This window comes from Corapipo altera, unplaced genomic scaffold, assembly GCF_003945725.1.
Source record: "Corapipo altera isolate COAL_440 unplaced genomic scaffold, ASM394572v1 255, whole genome shotgun sequence".
Classification (NCBI taxonomy): Eukaryota; Metazoa; Chordata; class Aves; order Passeriformes; family Pipridae; genus Corapipo; species Corapipo altera.
In genome coordinates, this window is record NW_020884929.1 from 1,865,026 (window position 1) to 1,877,016 (window position 11,991).

At 38.4% G+C, this 11,991-nt stretch overlaps 1 long non-coding RNA gene across 1 annotated transcript in view; it reads right to left on the reverse strand.

Moving 5' to 3' along the window:
* Positions 1–11,991, reverse strand: part of LOC113954551 — a 91,264-nt gene that overhangs the window by 73,019 nt on the left and 6,254 nt on the right. The window contains exons 2-3 of the long non-coding RNA XR_003530264.1: positions 3,941–4,015; positions 2,525–2,574 (exon numbers count right to left, since the gene is read on the reverse strand). This is a non-coding gene — a long non-coding RNA (uncharacterized LOC113954551). The remainder of the gene's footprint in view (positions 1–2,524; positions 2,575–3,940; positions 4,016–11,991) is intronic.

Genomic DNA, 11,991 nt, shown 5'->3' on the forward strand with positions numbered 1-11,991 from the left:
ATCATCATCCCGCTGCACAAATGGAAGAAAACATGACATTGAGAGAACATGTGCATTGCCCAGGGCTGTTGGGACAATGGCAACACTGGGCCTCAACTCAGGCATTCCTGGCTCTTGCCTTCACCTATAATCCACTGACTATTTATAGCAGCAATGCATACTTCACAACCAGCACAATCATACTCTTACAGCTCAGCAAACAAATAGCCAGGAAGCTCCAGATCCTTTGAAGAAACAATCTAGTAATTCACGACACTGATCGAGTTATGGCCTAGTCTGCCAGACAAACTTCAACAAATCCTGAAAGAATGGGAGGCTTTGGAGTTGTTTACTTACAGTAACCACAGCTGAGTGAACAGAGATGAACCTCAAAGGGCAGTAGAAGGAGTAGTTTAAAAAGCCAGAATAAAAGGGGATTGTGCATTTGCTTATCACAATGAAAGCGCCATGTCACCACACTGGTCTCACTTGAAGTCTATAATAAAGCAAACAAAACTCATCCAAATAAACAAAATCAGAAGTTTCTGTTACATCATGAGTTTCCTCAGGAGCCACTGATAAATCATCACTGGCAATGTCTTCAGTCTGATGTCTGTTACTAAGGAGCACATGTTGGTTTTGTATCTGTCTCAACAGTGATGCAAAAGAGACACTCAGCTGCTACCCAGGTGCTCAGCTGTGCCACTAAAGGGAAAAGAATGGCACAGCCATATTCAAAGGCATCAGATGAAGGAGTTTCTTCCACTAACCTAGGGAAAAGGTGACATACATGAAAAATTGTGTCACTGTAGATGGTGTAAGAGTTTCTCTTGTGACTCCTTGAAAACTACTGTAATATGGAGTCGCATGATTAACTTACAAATGAGTGAGCAAAACTTGACCAACTTGCCCCTTTCTCAACAAAGTGGAGTTAACAATTAACCTCTGCTTCCAAACAGGTGGTATAACAATAAATGTAGGTAAAATCATTGTGCTGGCAAAGTATTTTTATAAACAAAAAGCTCAAAGAAAAAAAATCTGTTATAATGTGTTAGCAATGCTAATTCCTGGAAAAAGAAGTCTTCTGGAAAAAGAAGAAAAGACAACAAGTACATGAATAGAAAACAGCACACCCACTTCTAATGAATCTTCCTTAAAAGCACAGCAGTAAGGAACAGTCTTAGGATAACTAACAAACATACAGTAAGTTTATATGAATACCTGTCCACAAATTTCAGCACTGTAGACATGATATAAAATACCAGCCATTTCCATGCAAGATACTAAGGCACAGTGTCTGGGGGAAAGAGAAGGAAGTTGGCATAATTAAAACAGATTATATGCACAGATAAAAATCATGCAGACTTGGGTGTTTGCAGCTTCCTTGACATGCAGGCCCAAGTTATCATCCAGTACCAAAGAGGATGATGACAGTATTATATAGCTGTTTATTTGAATTTCATTTCTAACAGTAAACACAATACAGGGAAAAAGGCAAAAAACATGGGATCTGTCCTCCCTAATTGCTCACCCAGGCCTCTGCTTTCCTATGGCTACAGGTCATGGCTATCTACCCTAAATCAAATATCAAAGCACCAAGAGAAAATTTCCCTAGGGAAAAAACCTTCTGCCTTTGTATTTTTGTGTGTCCTCTCTATATTACACACACCATTTTTTCCTAGATGAATAACTGAAGAATAGCTTCTGTCAGAGTTCAGATGAAAGGGAGCCCGAGGGAACCCCCTGAGTCCTGCACCAATGACTTTTATTCTTGTAGTGTATTTTTTGAGGGATGGAACTATAAAGACAACTCGAAGTTCCAGACTTTGCCAACCATAGTTTCTTGTTTCTTTTAGTTCTGTCCTAAGCAAGAGAAGAATTTGGAAGAGTAAATGCTGGCAGCTCCAGTTTGATTTGACAGATAAGCTTTATCTGAATTAAGGGTCGGTACAGCAAGTGTTACCCCAATGGGCACAATTCAGGGGAGCTAAAGCAATGAAGAAATTACTCAGGGAAGTTAAACTCACATGGACAATCCTACCAGGCATTCCCTTAAAAGCGTGAAGAGTTCTAATTCCACATCTGTAGAATATCAAGACTGAGAATGGAAAATATCTATGGCATGGTTGGGCTCTCGTGAAGTGGAATATATGATATGGTAGGAGTTTTGTTTTGTGCCATTAGTCCTGGAATGTTTCTAAACTAAATGAATCTGTGAAGAAAGCATTACAAGCAATAAGACTGAGAGGAAATACAGCAGGTTTCAGGAGTGATGTATTCCTTCTATTTTAAAATACTTCTTCTTGCAGAAATGGAACTATGAATCAAAATTTGGTCTTTGAATCTTAATGTTGAAGAGTTATGTATTTGAGTTCCTATTTATTTGGATGCAGTAAATTACTTTTTATAAAAAAAAATTTGAGGGGCAGACTAATGATGGTGCAATCCAGCAAGGATTACTTCCAAGGCTGTTGCTCCTACTTGGTAAAGAATAGCATCCAATCTATTGTACACCTTCCAAATATACTGTAAAATACACACTTACTGTGGCAACCTGCTCCTTGAGGGATCTCGTCTGCATGACTTCCATAACAGCTAAAGGAAAAAAAAATGGAAGAAATGCCAACAATTAATCACAAACTGAGAAATTATCCCTAAAACAACTGCACAGTAGTATAGGAGCTGTTCTCTACACAATGCAAACTACTGCAACATTTTGCACTTCAGAGGGTCAAACTGAAAGGTGTATTTGGGGGTATAATGTAGTAACACTTCTTCAGTTGTGATGTGTTACGGTTTTGAAGTTAATACTTGCTTAATCTAATGATACAGTATTCAATCTCACCTAATCAGGTTAGGCACCAACAAGCAGAGACTTTTAAATGGGTTTGGGAACAATGCTCGAACTTTTCAAAGGTAAGGTCGTGACACATCTTGATGACACTGCAACAAATAAACAGTACTTCTAATTCAGTACTTTTATGCTAACTCAGAAAGAGAACATCTGCTCAACTGCAGGCTTTCTGCATTTCAACCATGAAGTACTCCAATTAACTTCAATGTTAATGGGATCACCAGGAAACACCAAGACACTGGAGAAGTCACAAAGCAGAACAACAACATCCTCAGTAGCATTTAGCAAAAATTCACTAAAGATGGTTGGTAATTAACAGTGACAACACAGAAACTCTTAAGCTTCTTTGAAAACGAAAACATCAAACAGGAAACAGGTTCAGCCAGACCATAACTTCAGAAATGAGATCTACATCTCATGACTCATTATTGGGAAAAAAACCCCACAAAATCAATAGACCCCACATCTTCTCTGCTAATACCGAGTCTGCTTATGCAAAAACACCTCGGGAAGAACCCCCACAAAGGCCAAAGGCAGACTTTGAGCTTTAGACGTGTCACCTTACTAATAAATAATCAGTCTGCTACTTAATTAATCTCTGAAAGCTTTTAAAACACATCCAAGTGTCCCTGCTTCACAAGCCGTTCACTGACACTCAATGCCTGGAATGTTGGCAAATATTACAGGGTTGTAAGAGATATATTCCTTGCTTTGGTCACATGATTGTCAGCTGAAGATGACCAGGAAGTTTATTTAGATGTCTTCTTAATTTCTGCTACCTTCACTATGTAAGGATTTCATTTCTCAGCACAGAATTGAAGGTCAGCAGAAAAGCTTGATTCTTAAGTATTTAATTGTCTGAATGAAATGGACCCATTTTGACCTAAAACTTCTGGTCTTTTTCATACTGTATACTCATTTTCAAAAATACAACACTTGTTCTTCCATAAGACCAATGCAAATTCATCTCTCTTCAGAGGCCAAATAAGAAACTGATTTTCCATGTAAAACTAATCCTGAATTCATTTCTTACAAAAACTTGAAAAGAAAACTCAGTATGTCCTGAGGGTGAATTTTCCTCAGATCTCTTCACTGGAGAAAACTGACCTCCTGACAGAGGATCTGTTCCCTGAGGATCATCTGCAATCAGCCTTTAACTTGCTCTCTCAGTCTTCCCCTGTCCTGAATAAAGAGAAACAGACAGTTACTGAAAAATGTTGGTCCAAGTTTGTGGTTTGGTAACCAGCAATCTCTGTGTCAAAAGTCCTTTTGCCCAGTATCACATTGTGAAGCCTAAAAATAACCTGGCCTCTATATTTACACTGTTGGATAAGGTAAGTCACTAAATTCATGTTCAAAACAGGTAAATAAAAATTACTTACTTTTCAGAGGTGCTGAGACCTGAAAACAGTAAACAGCATAAATGCCCATCACGTCTTAAAATCAGCCCCCTGATCTGCAGCCTGAACATGGTGTTGGATGTGTAATTTTAGACATCTAGATTTTAAATGCTTCCTAAAAACAGTCTCAATAAAGCTGGTGACAAGCTAAAACAGGAATTTAGAGGCCTGCTGGTTTTTCCCAGTCATATAGGTTCTTTCTGCTTTTCCAGCCCAAGTGTTTTCAGCTGTAGCTATGACCAAACAGGCAGTGGGATTCACTGGTACATTTAGGACTTAGCTGCAGGTCCCCCTGCAAATGGGTGTACACGGTTTCCATGGACATTCAAACGAGCTGGGCATGTGCTACAGGGGAAATCTTATTTGGCAGGTGACACCACCACACAGCATTGCAATGCACTGAGTACACAGACAAATCCTGCTTTCATCCTTCTGCAGCAGCAAAGCCCCATTAGCTGACACTCCCTTCCCTGAACCAATCATGGACATATCCTTGTTGTCATTTAAATATATTCCTGTGAAGGAAGGGTAGCACAGGATAATTTATTTTCACAGAGACGAGCAGCTATAATGATTAATGGGAACATAATTTCCCATAACACAGGGATACTAAAAAGAGAAAGAAATGTGGGACAAGTTATGTAATGTGTACTAACTGAAATATGCTGCATGTCTCTGAAAGGAGACACGATCCTGCTCCCTCTGGAGTGAACAAGAGCTTTGCCACTGAGGGAAACCTCAGTGTTTTAAATCACAGCTCTAGTTCCCCTAATTTATTCTGATTTACAGTGCAATATTCTTGTGAGCAGCATCAGGGACAAGCTGAGGAAGAAGAATTAAAAACTACTACACCCAACAGTAGAATATTCACTGCATGACATATTCCCATCTCACAAAGAACAGCATCATCCCTGTTGACACTTAGGCCTAAAACTTGAGGACCCCAAGAGCTGCCTTGCCCAAAATGCCCATGGACAAAGCAAGGTTAACACAGTGGCCCTGTGTCAGGACTGAAGGGTCACCCAGACTTTGAAACATTAGTCTGAATCACTTACAAATACCAACTGTACCCAGAGGAACAAGTGTCTTGGAAAGAAACCACTGTTACCTAGGATGACACTTCTCCTGGAACCGTGCTGAAGTTTCCAGGACAGACTCCCTTCAATTCAAGGGATTATAAGGCATGCTCACAATGTTTTTCCTCGGGGCAGCAGGAGTATCACAGCATTACTTGTGGTAATAATTTCTTCTTCCCATTTTTTTTGTCAAACAGAATTAGGTGCCTGGTCATTGGCACTTATGTACGTGCCTGCATCAAGAAACAGGATGTTTAGCTGAGGTCTAATGGTCACTTCCCAGGCCAGAGGAGGCAGAACCGAACCCACAGCTTAACCTTCTGCATCTCACAAGTTAACTCTGACATCACTGGCAATAAGCAACAACAGTACAAAAAAATTGAGTCTACTAGCCATAAAATTAAATTATGTGGCACAGGCTGAAATTCTGCAAGTAAATCTGTGGGGTTTTTTTCATATAAAAAGTATTTTTTTAGGTTAGATATTTCCATTACAGAAGACATAACAACTCAAAAGCCCACAAGTCCTACAGATCTACTGACAACACAGAGCATTCCCTTGGTAAGACACCCAGCTGGCCCTTAACCAGTACAGCAGTAGAAAATATTTAGAAAATCTACTTAGAAAGTAAATTTGGAAAATATGTCAGCTATTAAAATAGTTTAATTAAATTATAAACTATTAAATTAAATTATTAAATTAAATCTATGGAATTAATTTTACCCACTTTGTCCTATTGTGCTTGGACATGTTTTAAGGGAAAAGAATATCTGATCAAAAAAAACAACAGGGCTTTCAGTAGCTGCTACATTAGTTATCATCAATTCTTCTAGTAAAACATTTGACAATATAAATCAGGTTTATATTTAAGCTGTGTGCTTGTGATATGGCATACCAGGTGGCTGTGAAGCTGCAAGACTGTACCACGGTCTGGTTTCCATATTTCTAGTGTTGGGAAGAATTCAGATGAGGATTAATCATAAAACAGATGGAAGAGACTATTTTTATAAGGGAAAAAAAAATTGTTACTTTCCACAGGGGGAAAATAGACAAATGTTTTTTCAGTTAAAGGTTATAATAAAGTGGATGCTGACACAGGGCCTTGCAAAAGAAGTAATTAGAAGTTGTGCTGGATTATATTCTTCACGTAGACAAAAGAATCTGCCTGGAACATGAATAAACTAAAAGATCTCTGGATACAATTATAATTCATATAAAGTGAATTGTTATAGAAGATGGCATGTTCTCTTTTCTGGGAGAATTCAGTTGACTTAAAAAAATGTAAATAAAAAATACACTTGAATAAGTTTGCACCCCAGAAAGTTTATCAGCTGGGGGAAAGAATTAGAGCCAGTGACAAATGAAGCCTGAGACTCTAAAGGAATATTGACATTTTTTTCCACTGAAGTACTACACAGGAGTCCCAGGTGAGATGATGAACTGTACAGAGTACCAAACAAAGGAAGAAGAAATACTGAAAACATGCTTGGTTTATATTTTTGTTTTGGGAAAAAGCGTTTAAACTAACAGAAACACGCCAGCAATAAAAGTTACTGTGTTACCCTTCTGCAGAGCACTTCTTAATACCTTTTAATACAAGGGTATTTTCCTGCCAATTTTTCCCTATGAAAACACTTGACCACCGTTCCTTGTTGGTTTTGTTTTTTCATTGACTATTTCCTGCCAACACAGTTCCTGTGAGTGCACACCACAGTGTTCCCACTTTGCCACAACTCCACCTCAGCCTCTCTGCCTTTACACTCCAGTGACATTCTCAGCTTGGCAGATTTATTTCACTTAAATACGATTAAATTTAAAGACTTATTTCATTTAAAATTACTTCAACCTGAAAAGCTATACAACCCATACTTAGTAAACACGGGTTTGATGTTGCTTATGCCTGAATGTAGGAAAAATAGTCCAGATACTCTTCTTTCTGTTCAAATTTGTTTATAGCTCTAGAAACCCTTATTTTGTCCTGCAGTCCACTTTTGTGCTGAAGGGCTCTTGAACTTGTGCTTCAACTAGCGGAGTCATGCTCTGGAGCTGTAACCCCCAGCAGTCACTAAACCAAACACATAAAACTGAACAGGTGTTTATTGGTAGAATCACAAATTATTTCCCCCCGATTATTCTCAGTTTTGTTTACCAGTGTTTACCATTTTAAGGCTGATTTTTAAGTGGTGGAATTTTGCTCTCTTCTTTGTTTATTTTTAAGAGTTCACCCTGCCCTCACTTAAAAACAAACATATGAGCTGCAGATCACATATAAAGGAACTCGCCCTGCTCACAACAAAAGTCTCGTTGTCTTCTCTGAGTTCATTTCAAATCACCAAATTTATAGAAGTTAGATCAACCAGATCCTTGCAGAATGACTTCTGCCAGCATCACAAGCCAAGCTTGTAGCTGCCTTACCAGAGACAAAAGAATTCAATGGATATGAAGAAGGCAAATACTTTTGCTCTGAGTCGGGGCTGACAAAGTGCAGGAAAGCAGAGTCAGGCCAGCAACGCTGTTAAAATGTCAGGATTTAATCTCAAGTTTCAAAGTTGGGGGTTTTTTTTCAAATTCTAGCTCCTGCATTCACAAGAATCTGAGTTTTCCAACAGCTTCTTTCCAGAAAATTGAAAAGATGTCTGAAGAGCATGTCAGACAAAAATTATTATATACTTTCCTTGCAATGCAGTTAAAAATACACGTTATTTATAAACCGTTGTCCAGAAGATGGATCTTTATTCTGAATGGTTGGATTTGTCAATACAAAGTTAGAAAAATAAGTATGGAAATAATCTGCTAATCTGATAGTATCAATAGAGCTCATAAAAACAAGACACACATTGAGGATCTTCATCTTCAAATACTTTAAAAACATACTACATTCTTTACCTTTATGAAATGTGTTTTGGACTAAAATTTCCCCCTTCACCTTCAAAAACAAAAGCTCCAAGATACTCTGCCAATTTGATGTTTGGCACTCTTCAGCAAACAGAAGAAGTTCAACAACTTGGCAGAAGAGTCAGCCTTTCCTTTGAACTCCCTTTTCTTTGGGAATGCTTCCTTTTAAAATCACAGTACCAGCAGCAAAAGCTGACAAAAGAAAATTCTCAGGTATCTGAACTCTTTAGAGAAGGCACCTAAACAGATTCACTAGATATGGAGAAAGAGGTTAGAACTAAATGAAGGATCAGGAGGACTTATTTCCAAACAAACATCAACCTGCCAAAGAGATGTGCACGCCATGCAATATTTAAGAAGAAAGCAAGGATGCTCTCTTTTGAGCCACTTACGCAGACACACCCCATGTTTGTGACACTATGTCAAACTGTAACGTTGTTACAAGCAGGGAGAAGACTTGTGTCCTTTTCATGAAAGAAAAAAACACCCAAATAATATGTCAAGCCCACAGCGCAGTGGACCACCCACAGAAACAAATGAGTTTTTAACCAGACCATGAGAATATGCACATGATAAATTAAAGCTCCCTGGCCGGCTGCTGGCTCTGATTAAGTCTTTGACAGCACAGGCCTGTGCTTGTGGCCTTAGCCCTTGGGATTAAACCAGGCTCTCAGCTTTGTGTTTTCTGAAAATGAGTATTTCAACTGGAAATAAAGCATGAAAGTGTCAGCCAACACTTTACACTCACGCCATATCTGTTGTTCTTGTAGCCCAAATTACAACCATGCCACAGTTCCACAGCACCCCAGGCCTGCTGAGGCAATTGTCCCGTTCTCAGGGAGGAGTAGGGGTGGTATTGTGCCTCCAGGGAAAACCAAAGCTCTGCTCCATCACCACCTCTGCATAGAAAATGTATTTCTAATATGCCTGTCCTAAATTCAGAAGGGTCCCACAGCACAGAAAAAGTGCTGCTGAAGAAATGCCCCTTGCTCCTTGTGCCTATTCTTATGGATTATTTAACTGCAGCCAAACACAGACCACAGTCTCCAATGAGTTGTACCCATCAAACCATGAATTTCAATGAGGTGAAGCATTATTTAACAACTAAGATAATTAAGTCAGCCTGTGAGTCTGTGAACAAGGGCAGCGTTTACCTGTCATCCTTCTTTAGGTCTTTTTTATGTTACAGGCAAGGCAGTTAAAACAGGAGGGCTATTTTTGGTGGTTTTTGATTTTTGGGGTTTTTTTTGCAATCTTTCTGTGCAAATTATTAGTAGGTCTGATGTGGCAAATGTAAATCCCTAAAAGATAATGAAAATACTAAAGCATAGAATGCCTTCCTATGGATCCCAGAAAAGAAAATTGTATATATCTTTGGATCCCGAACAAAAAGACAATAGTAACAATATTTTGAAAAGTCTATCAAACACATATACATTATTGAATCCATTATGTCAATACCTCAAATATAATGACCTCTTGCCAGTCTATCCAATGTAGCTACAGAGAAATTACCAGTCCAGCAGTTAATTGAAATGAAAATATTTAATTTTTTATCTGAAAACAATAATGATTTCTTTTCCCTAAGCAAAACTTAAAATTGGACATATTAAAAAAACCTGGTTTTTTTCCACACTTTTCATAGGCAGGGAAGTATATTCCAGATAATGCTACAATTTCTTTTTTTCATTCAAACAAATTTGAATTTAGAACTGCCTCTGACAGAATAAAGGACATATTTCATGAAAATTTATAATAAAATTTACAATATCAGGACTTAGTCTCATTTGCAACACATGTAGGAGGTTTAGGTTCGAAATTCAGGCAAAACCAAGATTATGGGTGCACTTATATCTATGGGGGCCAGTTTCATTTAAAAAAGCAACTGTTAGCAGTTTATCTCTACCTGAAGGACCAGTCTAATTTTTAAAAGCAACTGCAGGCAATTTATCTCTATCTAATTTATTCTTTGGCTTCAGTCAGGTATTTCTCAGTATGTAATACCTGTAAATAATTATCTGAAGCTAAGATGGACACAGAATAGAGAAACATCAGTTACATCATTCACTGAACAGTGACTTTGCTGCTGTGTAGTAACTACAACCCCCTTTTTTACAAACAGACCTATATAATCCCTGTGAACCTCTAGATTTCACTCATATTGTGAGTGAAATCCAAGGCATAAAATTAAGCATATGTCCCAGTCACAGTCTCAGGATGAATTTAAGCACCTGCTTAAATTAAAGAGAGGAGAGGAGGGAAGAGGAGAGGCAAAGGACATAAAAAGAAAGAAAATGAGGGAAAAATAGTTCAGTCTTTTTCCACTTGCCAATCTGGGTATCCTTTCTGGTCAGTTATGCAATTCAGAGGAAGTAATGTGGTGGGAAAGATCCCACAAGGTGCTGGAAAAGGCCAGACCAAAAGGAAAAGTCTTGGTTAAACAAAAATGACCTAAAGGAAGGAGACAGGTCAATGTTGTCCTTGTTCAAAGCCTGACTTACTCATCCTAGTTTGCCACTAGTTAAATAATTATTCTCATTGAAATGCAAGGTTTGATTTTGTGATGATTCAATCAAGAGGGTGGCCATAATTTTTGGTACTGTTGAAAGTGTCTGATCCAAGCACAAAAACTAGAAAAGAATTACCAAGGAGTAACATCAGCAGGTAAATTCTGATGGTGAGGATTAAAATGACCGTTACTTTGGGGCAGAGATGGCCAAGGATCTCAGAAATATGTTTAGCAAAACTAAGTCTGGGAATATAAAGCTTGAGGGGAAAATAATGCAATTTGTTGGTTGAACAGACACACTTTCAGGACATTGCATCAGGCACACACATTTTATTTGTCTCAGAGAGCTTCTTGCTTGAAAAGTTATGCACACTGTGTTGGTGTATTTTATTACTCTCCAGATGCCATTTGCAGTCAGAATTCCTTACTCCTGTCATATCAGGGTAGAAGCAATTTTCTGATCAATCCTCCAAGCCAAATAAGACCATCATTTTCCACAAGAAAAAGGAACTTTCTAGAACAAACTCAAATCCAAATTGGAAATACAAAAACCTCACCTGGCTTTTACTGCCTATAATTCACTTTGCTGCATTCACACAGGAAGGTAAAGGGGGGGGGAATGTTTCCTTCTGCTACTGTTTTATTCTGTCCAAAACTGGTCACTGTCATGAAATATCTGTGCTCTACATATCACACATTTCCTTGATAAAGTGATACAACACTATCCTGGAATGCTGAATATTAGTAAGCTTCAAAATTACTGCAGGTTTCTGTCCCCATTTTACAAAGAAAATGAAGGGATTTTGGGTAACAGTTTGCAAGGCCTGTGCTTGTTGAGCAATTACTCCCTAGCACATATAACACTGAAAAAAATCTCATTTCTTTTCCAGAACAGACTCTGTAGATCAGCCATCTGCCACTGACTTTAGCCATCAGCTCCTACTGAAGCACGGTTTCATCTTTCACTAAAGGATTAGCCCATGCCATTCTCATCTGATATAGTCTTGTCCATCCATATATTTAAAGCCTTACTTCTAAATGTCTCTTTCCTGCGTGTAACACAGAGGTTTTTATTCTCAGAGGTGATGAGGAGATGAGGAGAATGATCTGTACGAGTATGAGGGGAGCATTCCACCAAATCTACCAATAAGCTCTGAAAGGGATATAAACTCTCTTTGTTGTGGGTGCAGTTGAATCTTTTCTGTTCTCTTCTTTTGCCAGGAAGATATGAGTGGCTGGAGTGTTTGATTCTAAATATAACTAGTTGATGTCAGCTGG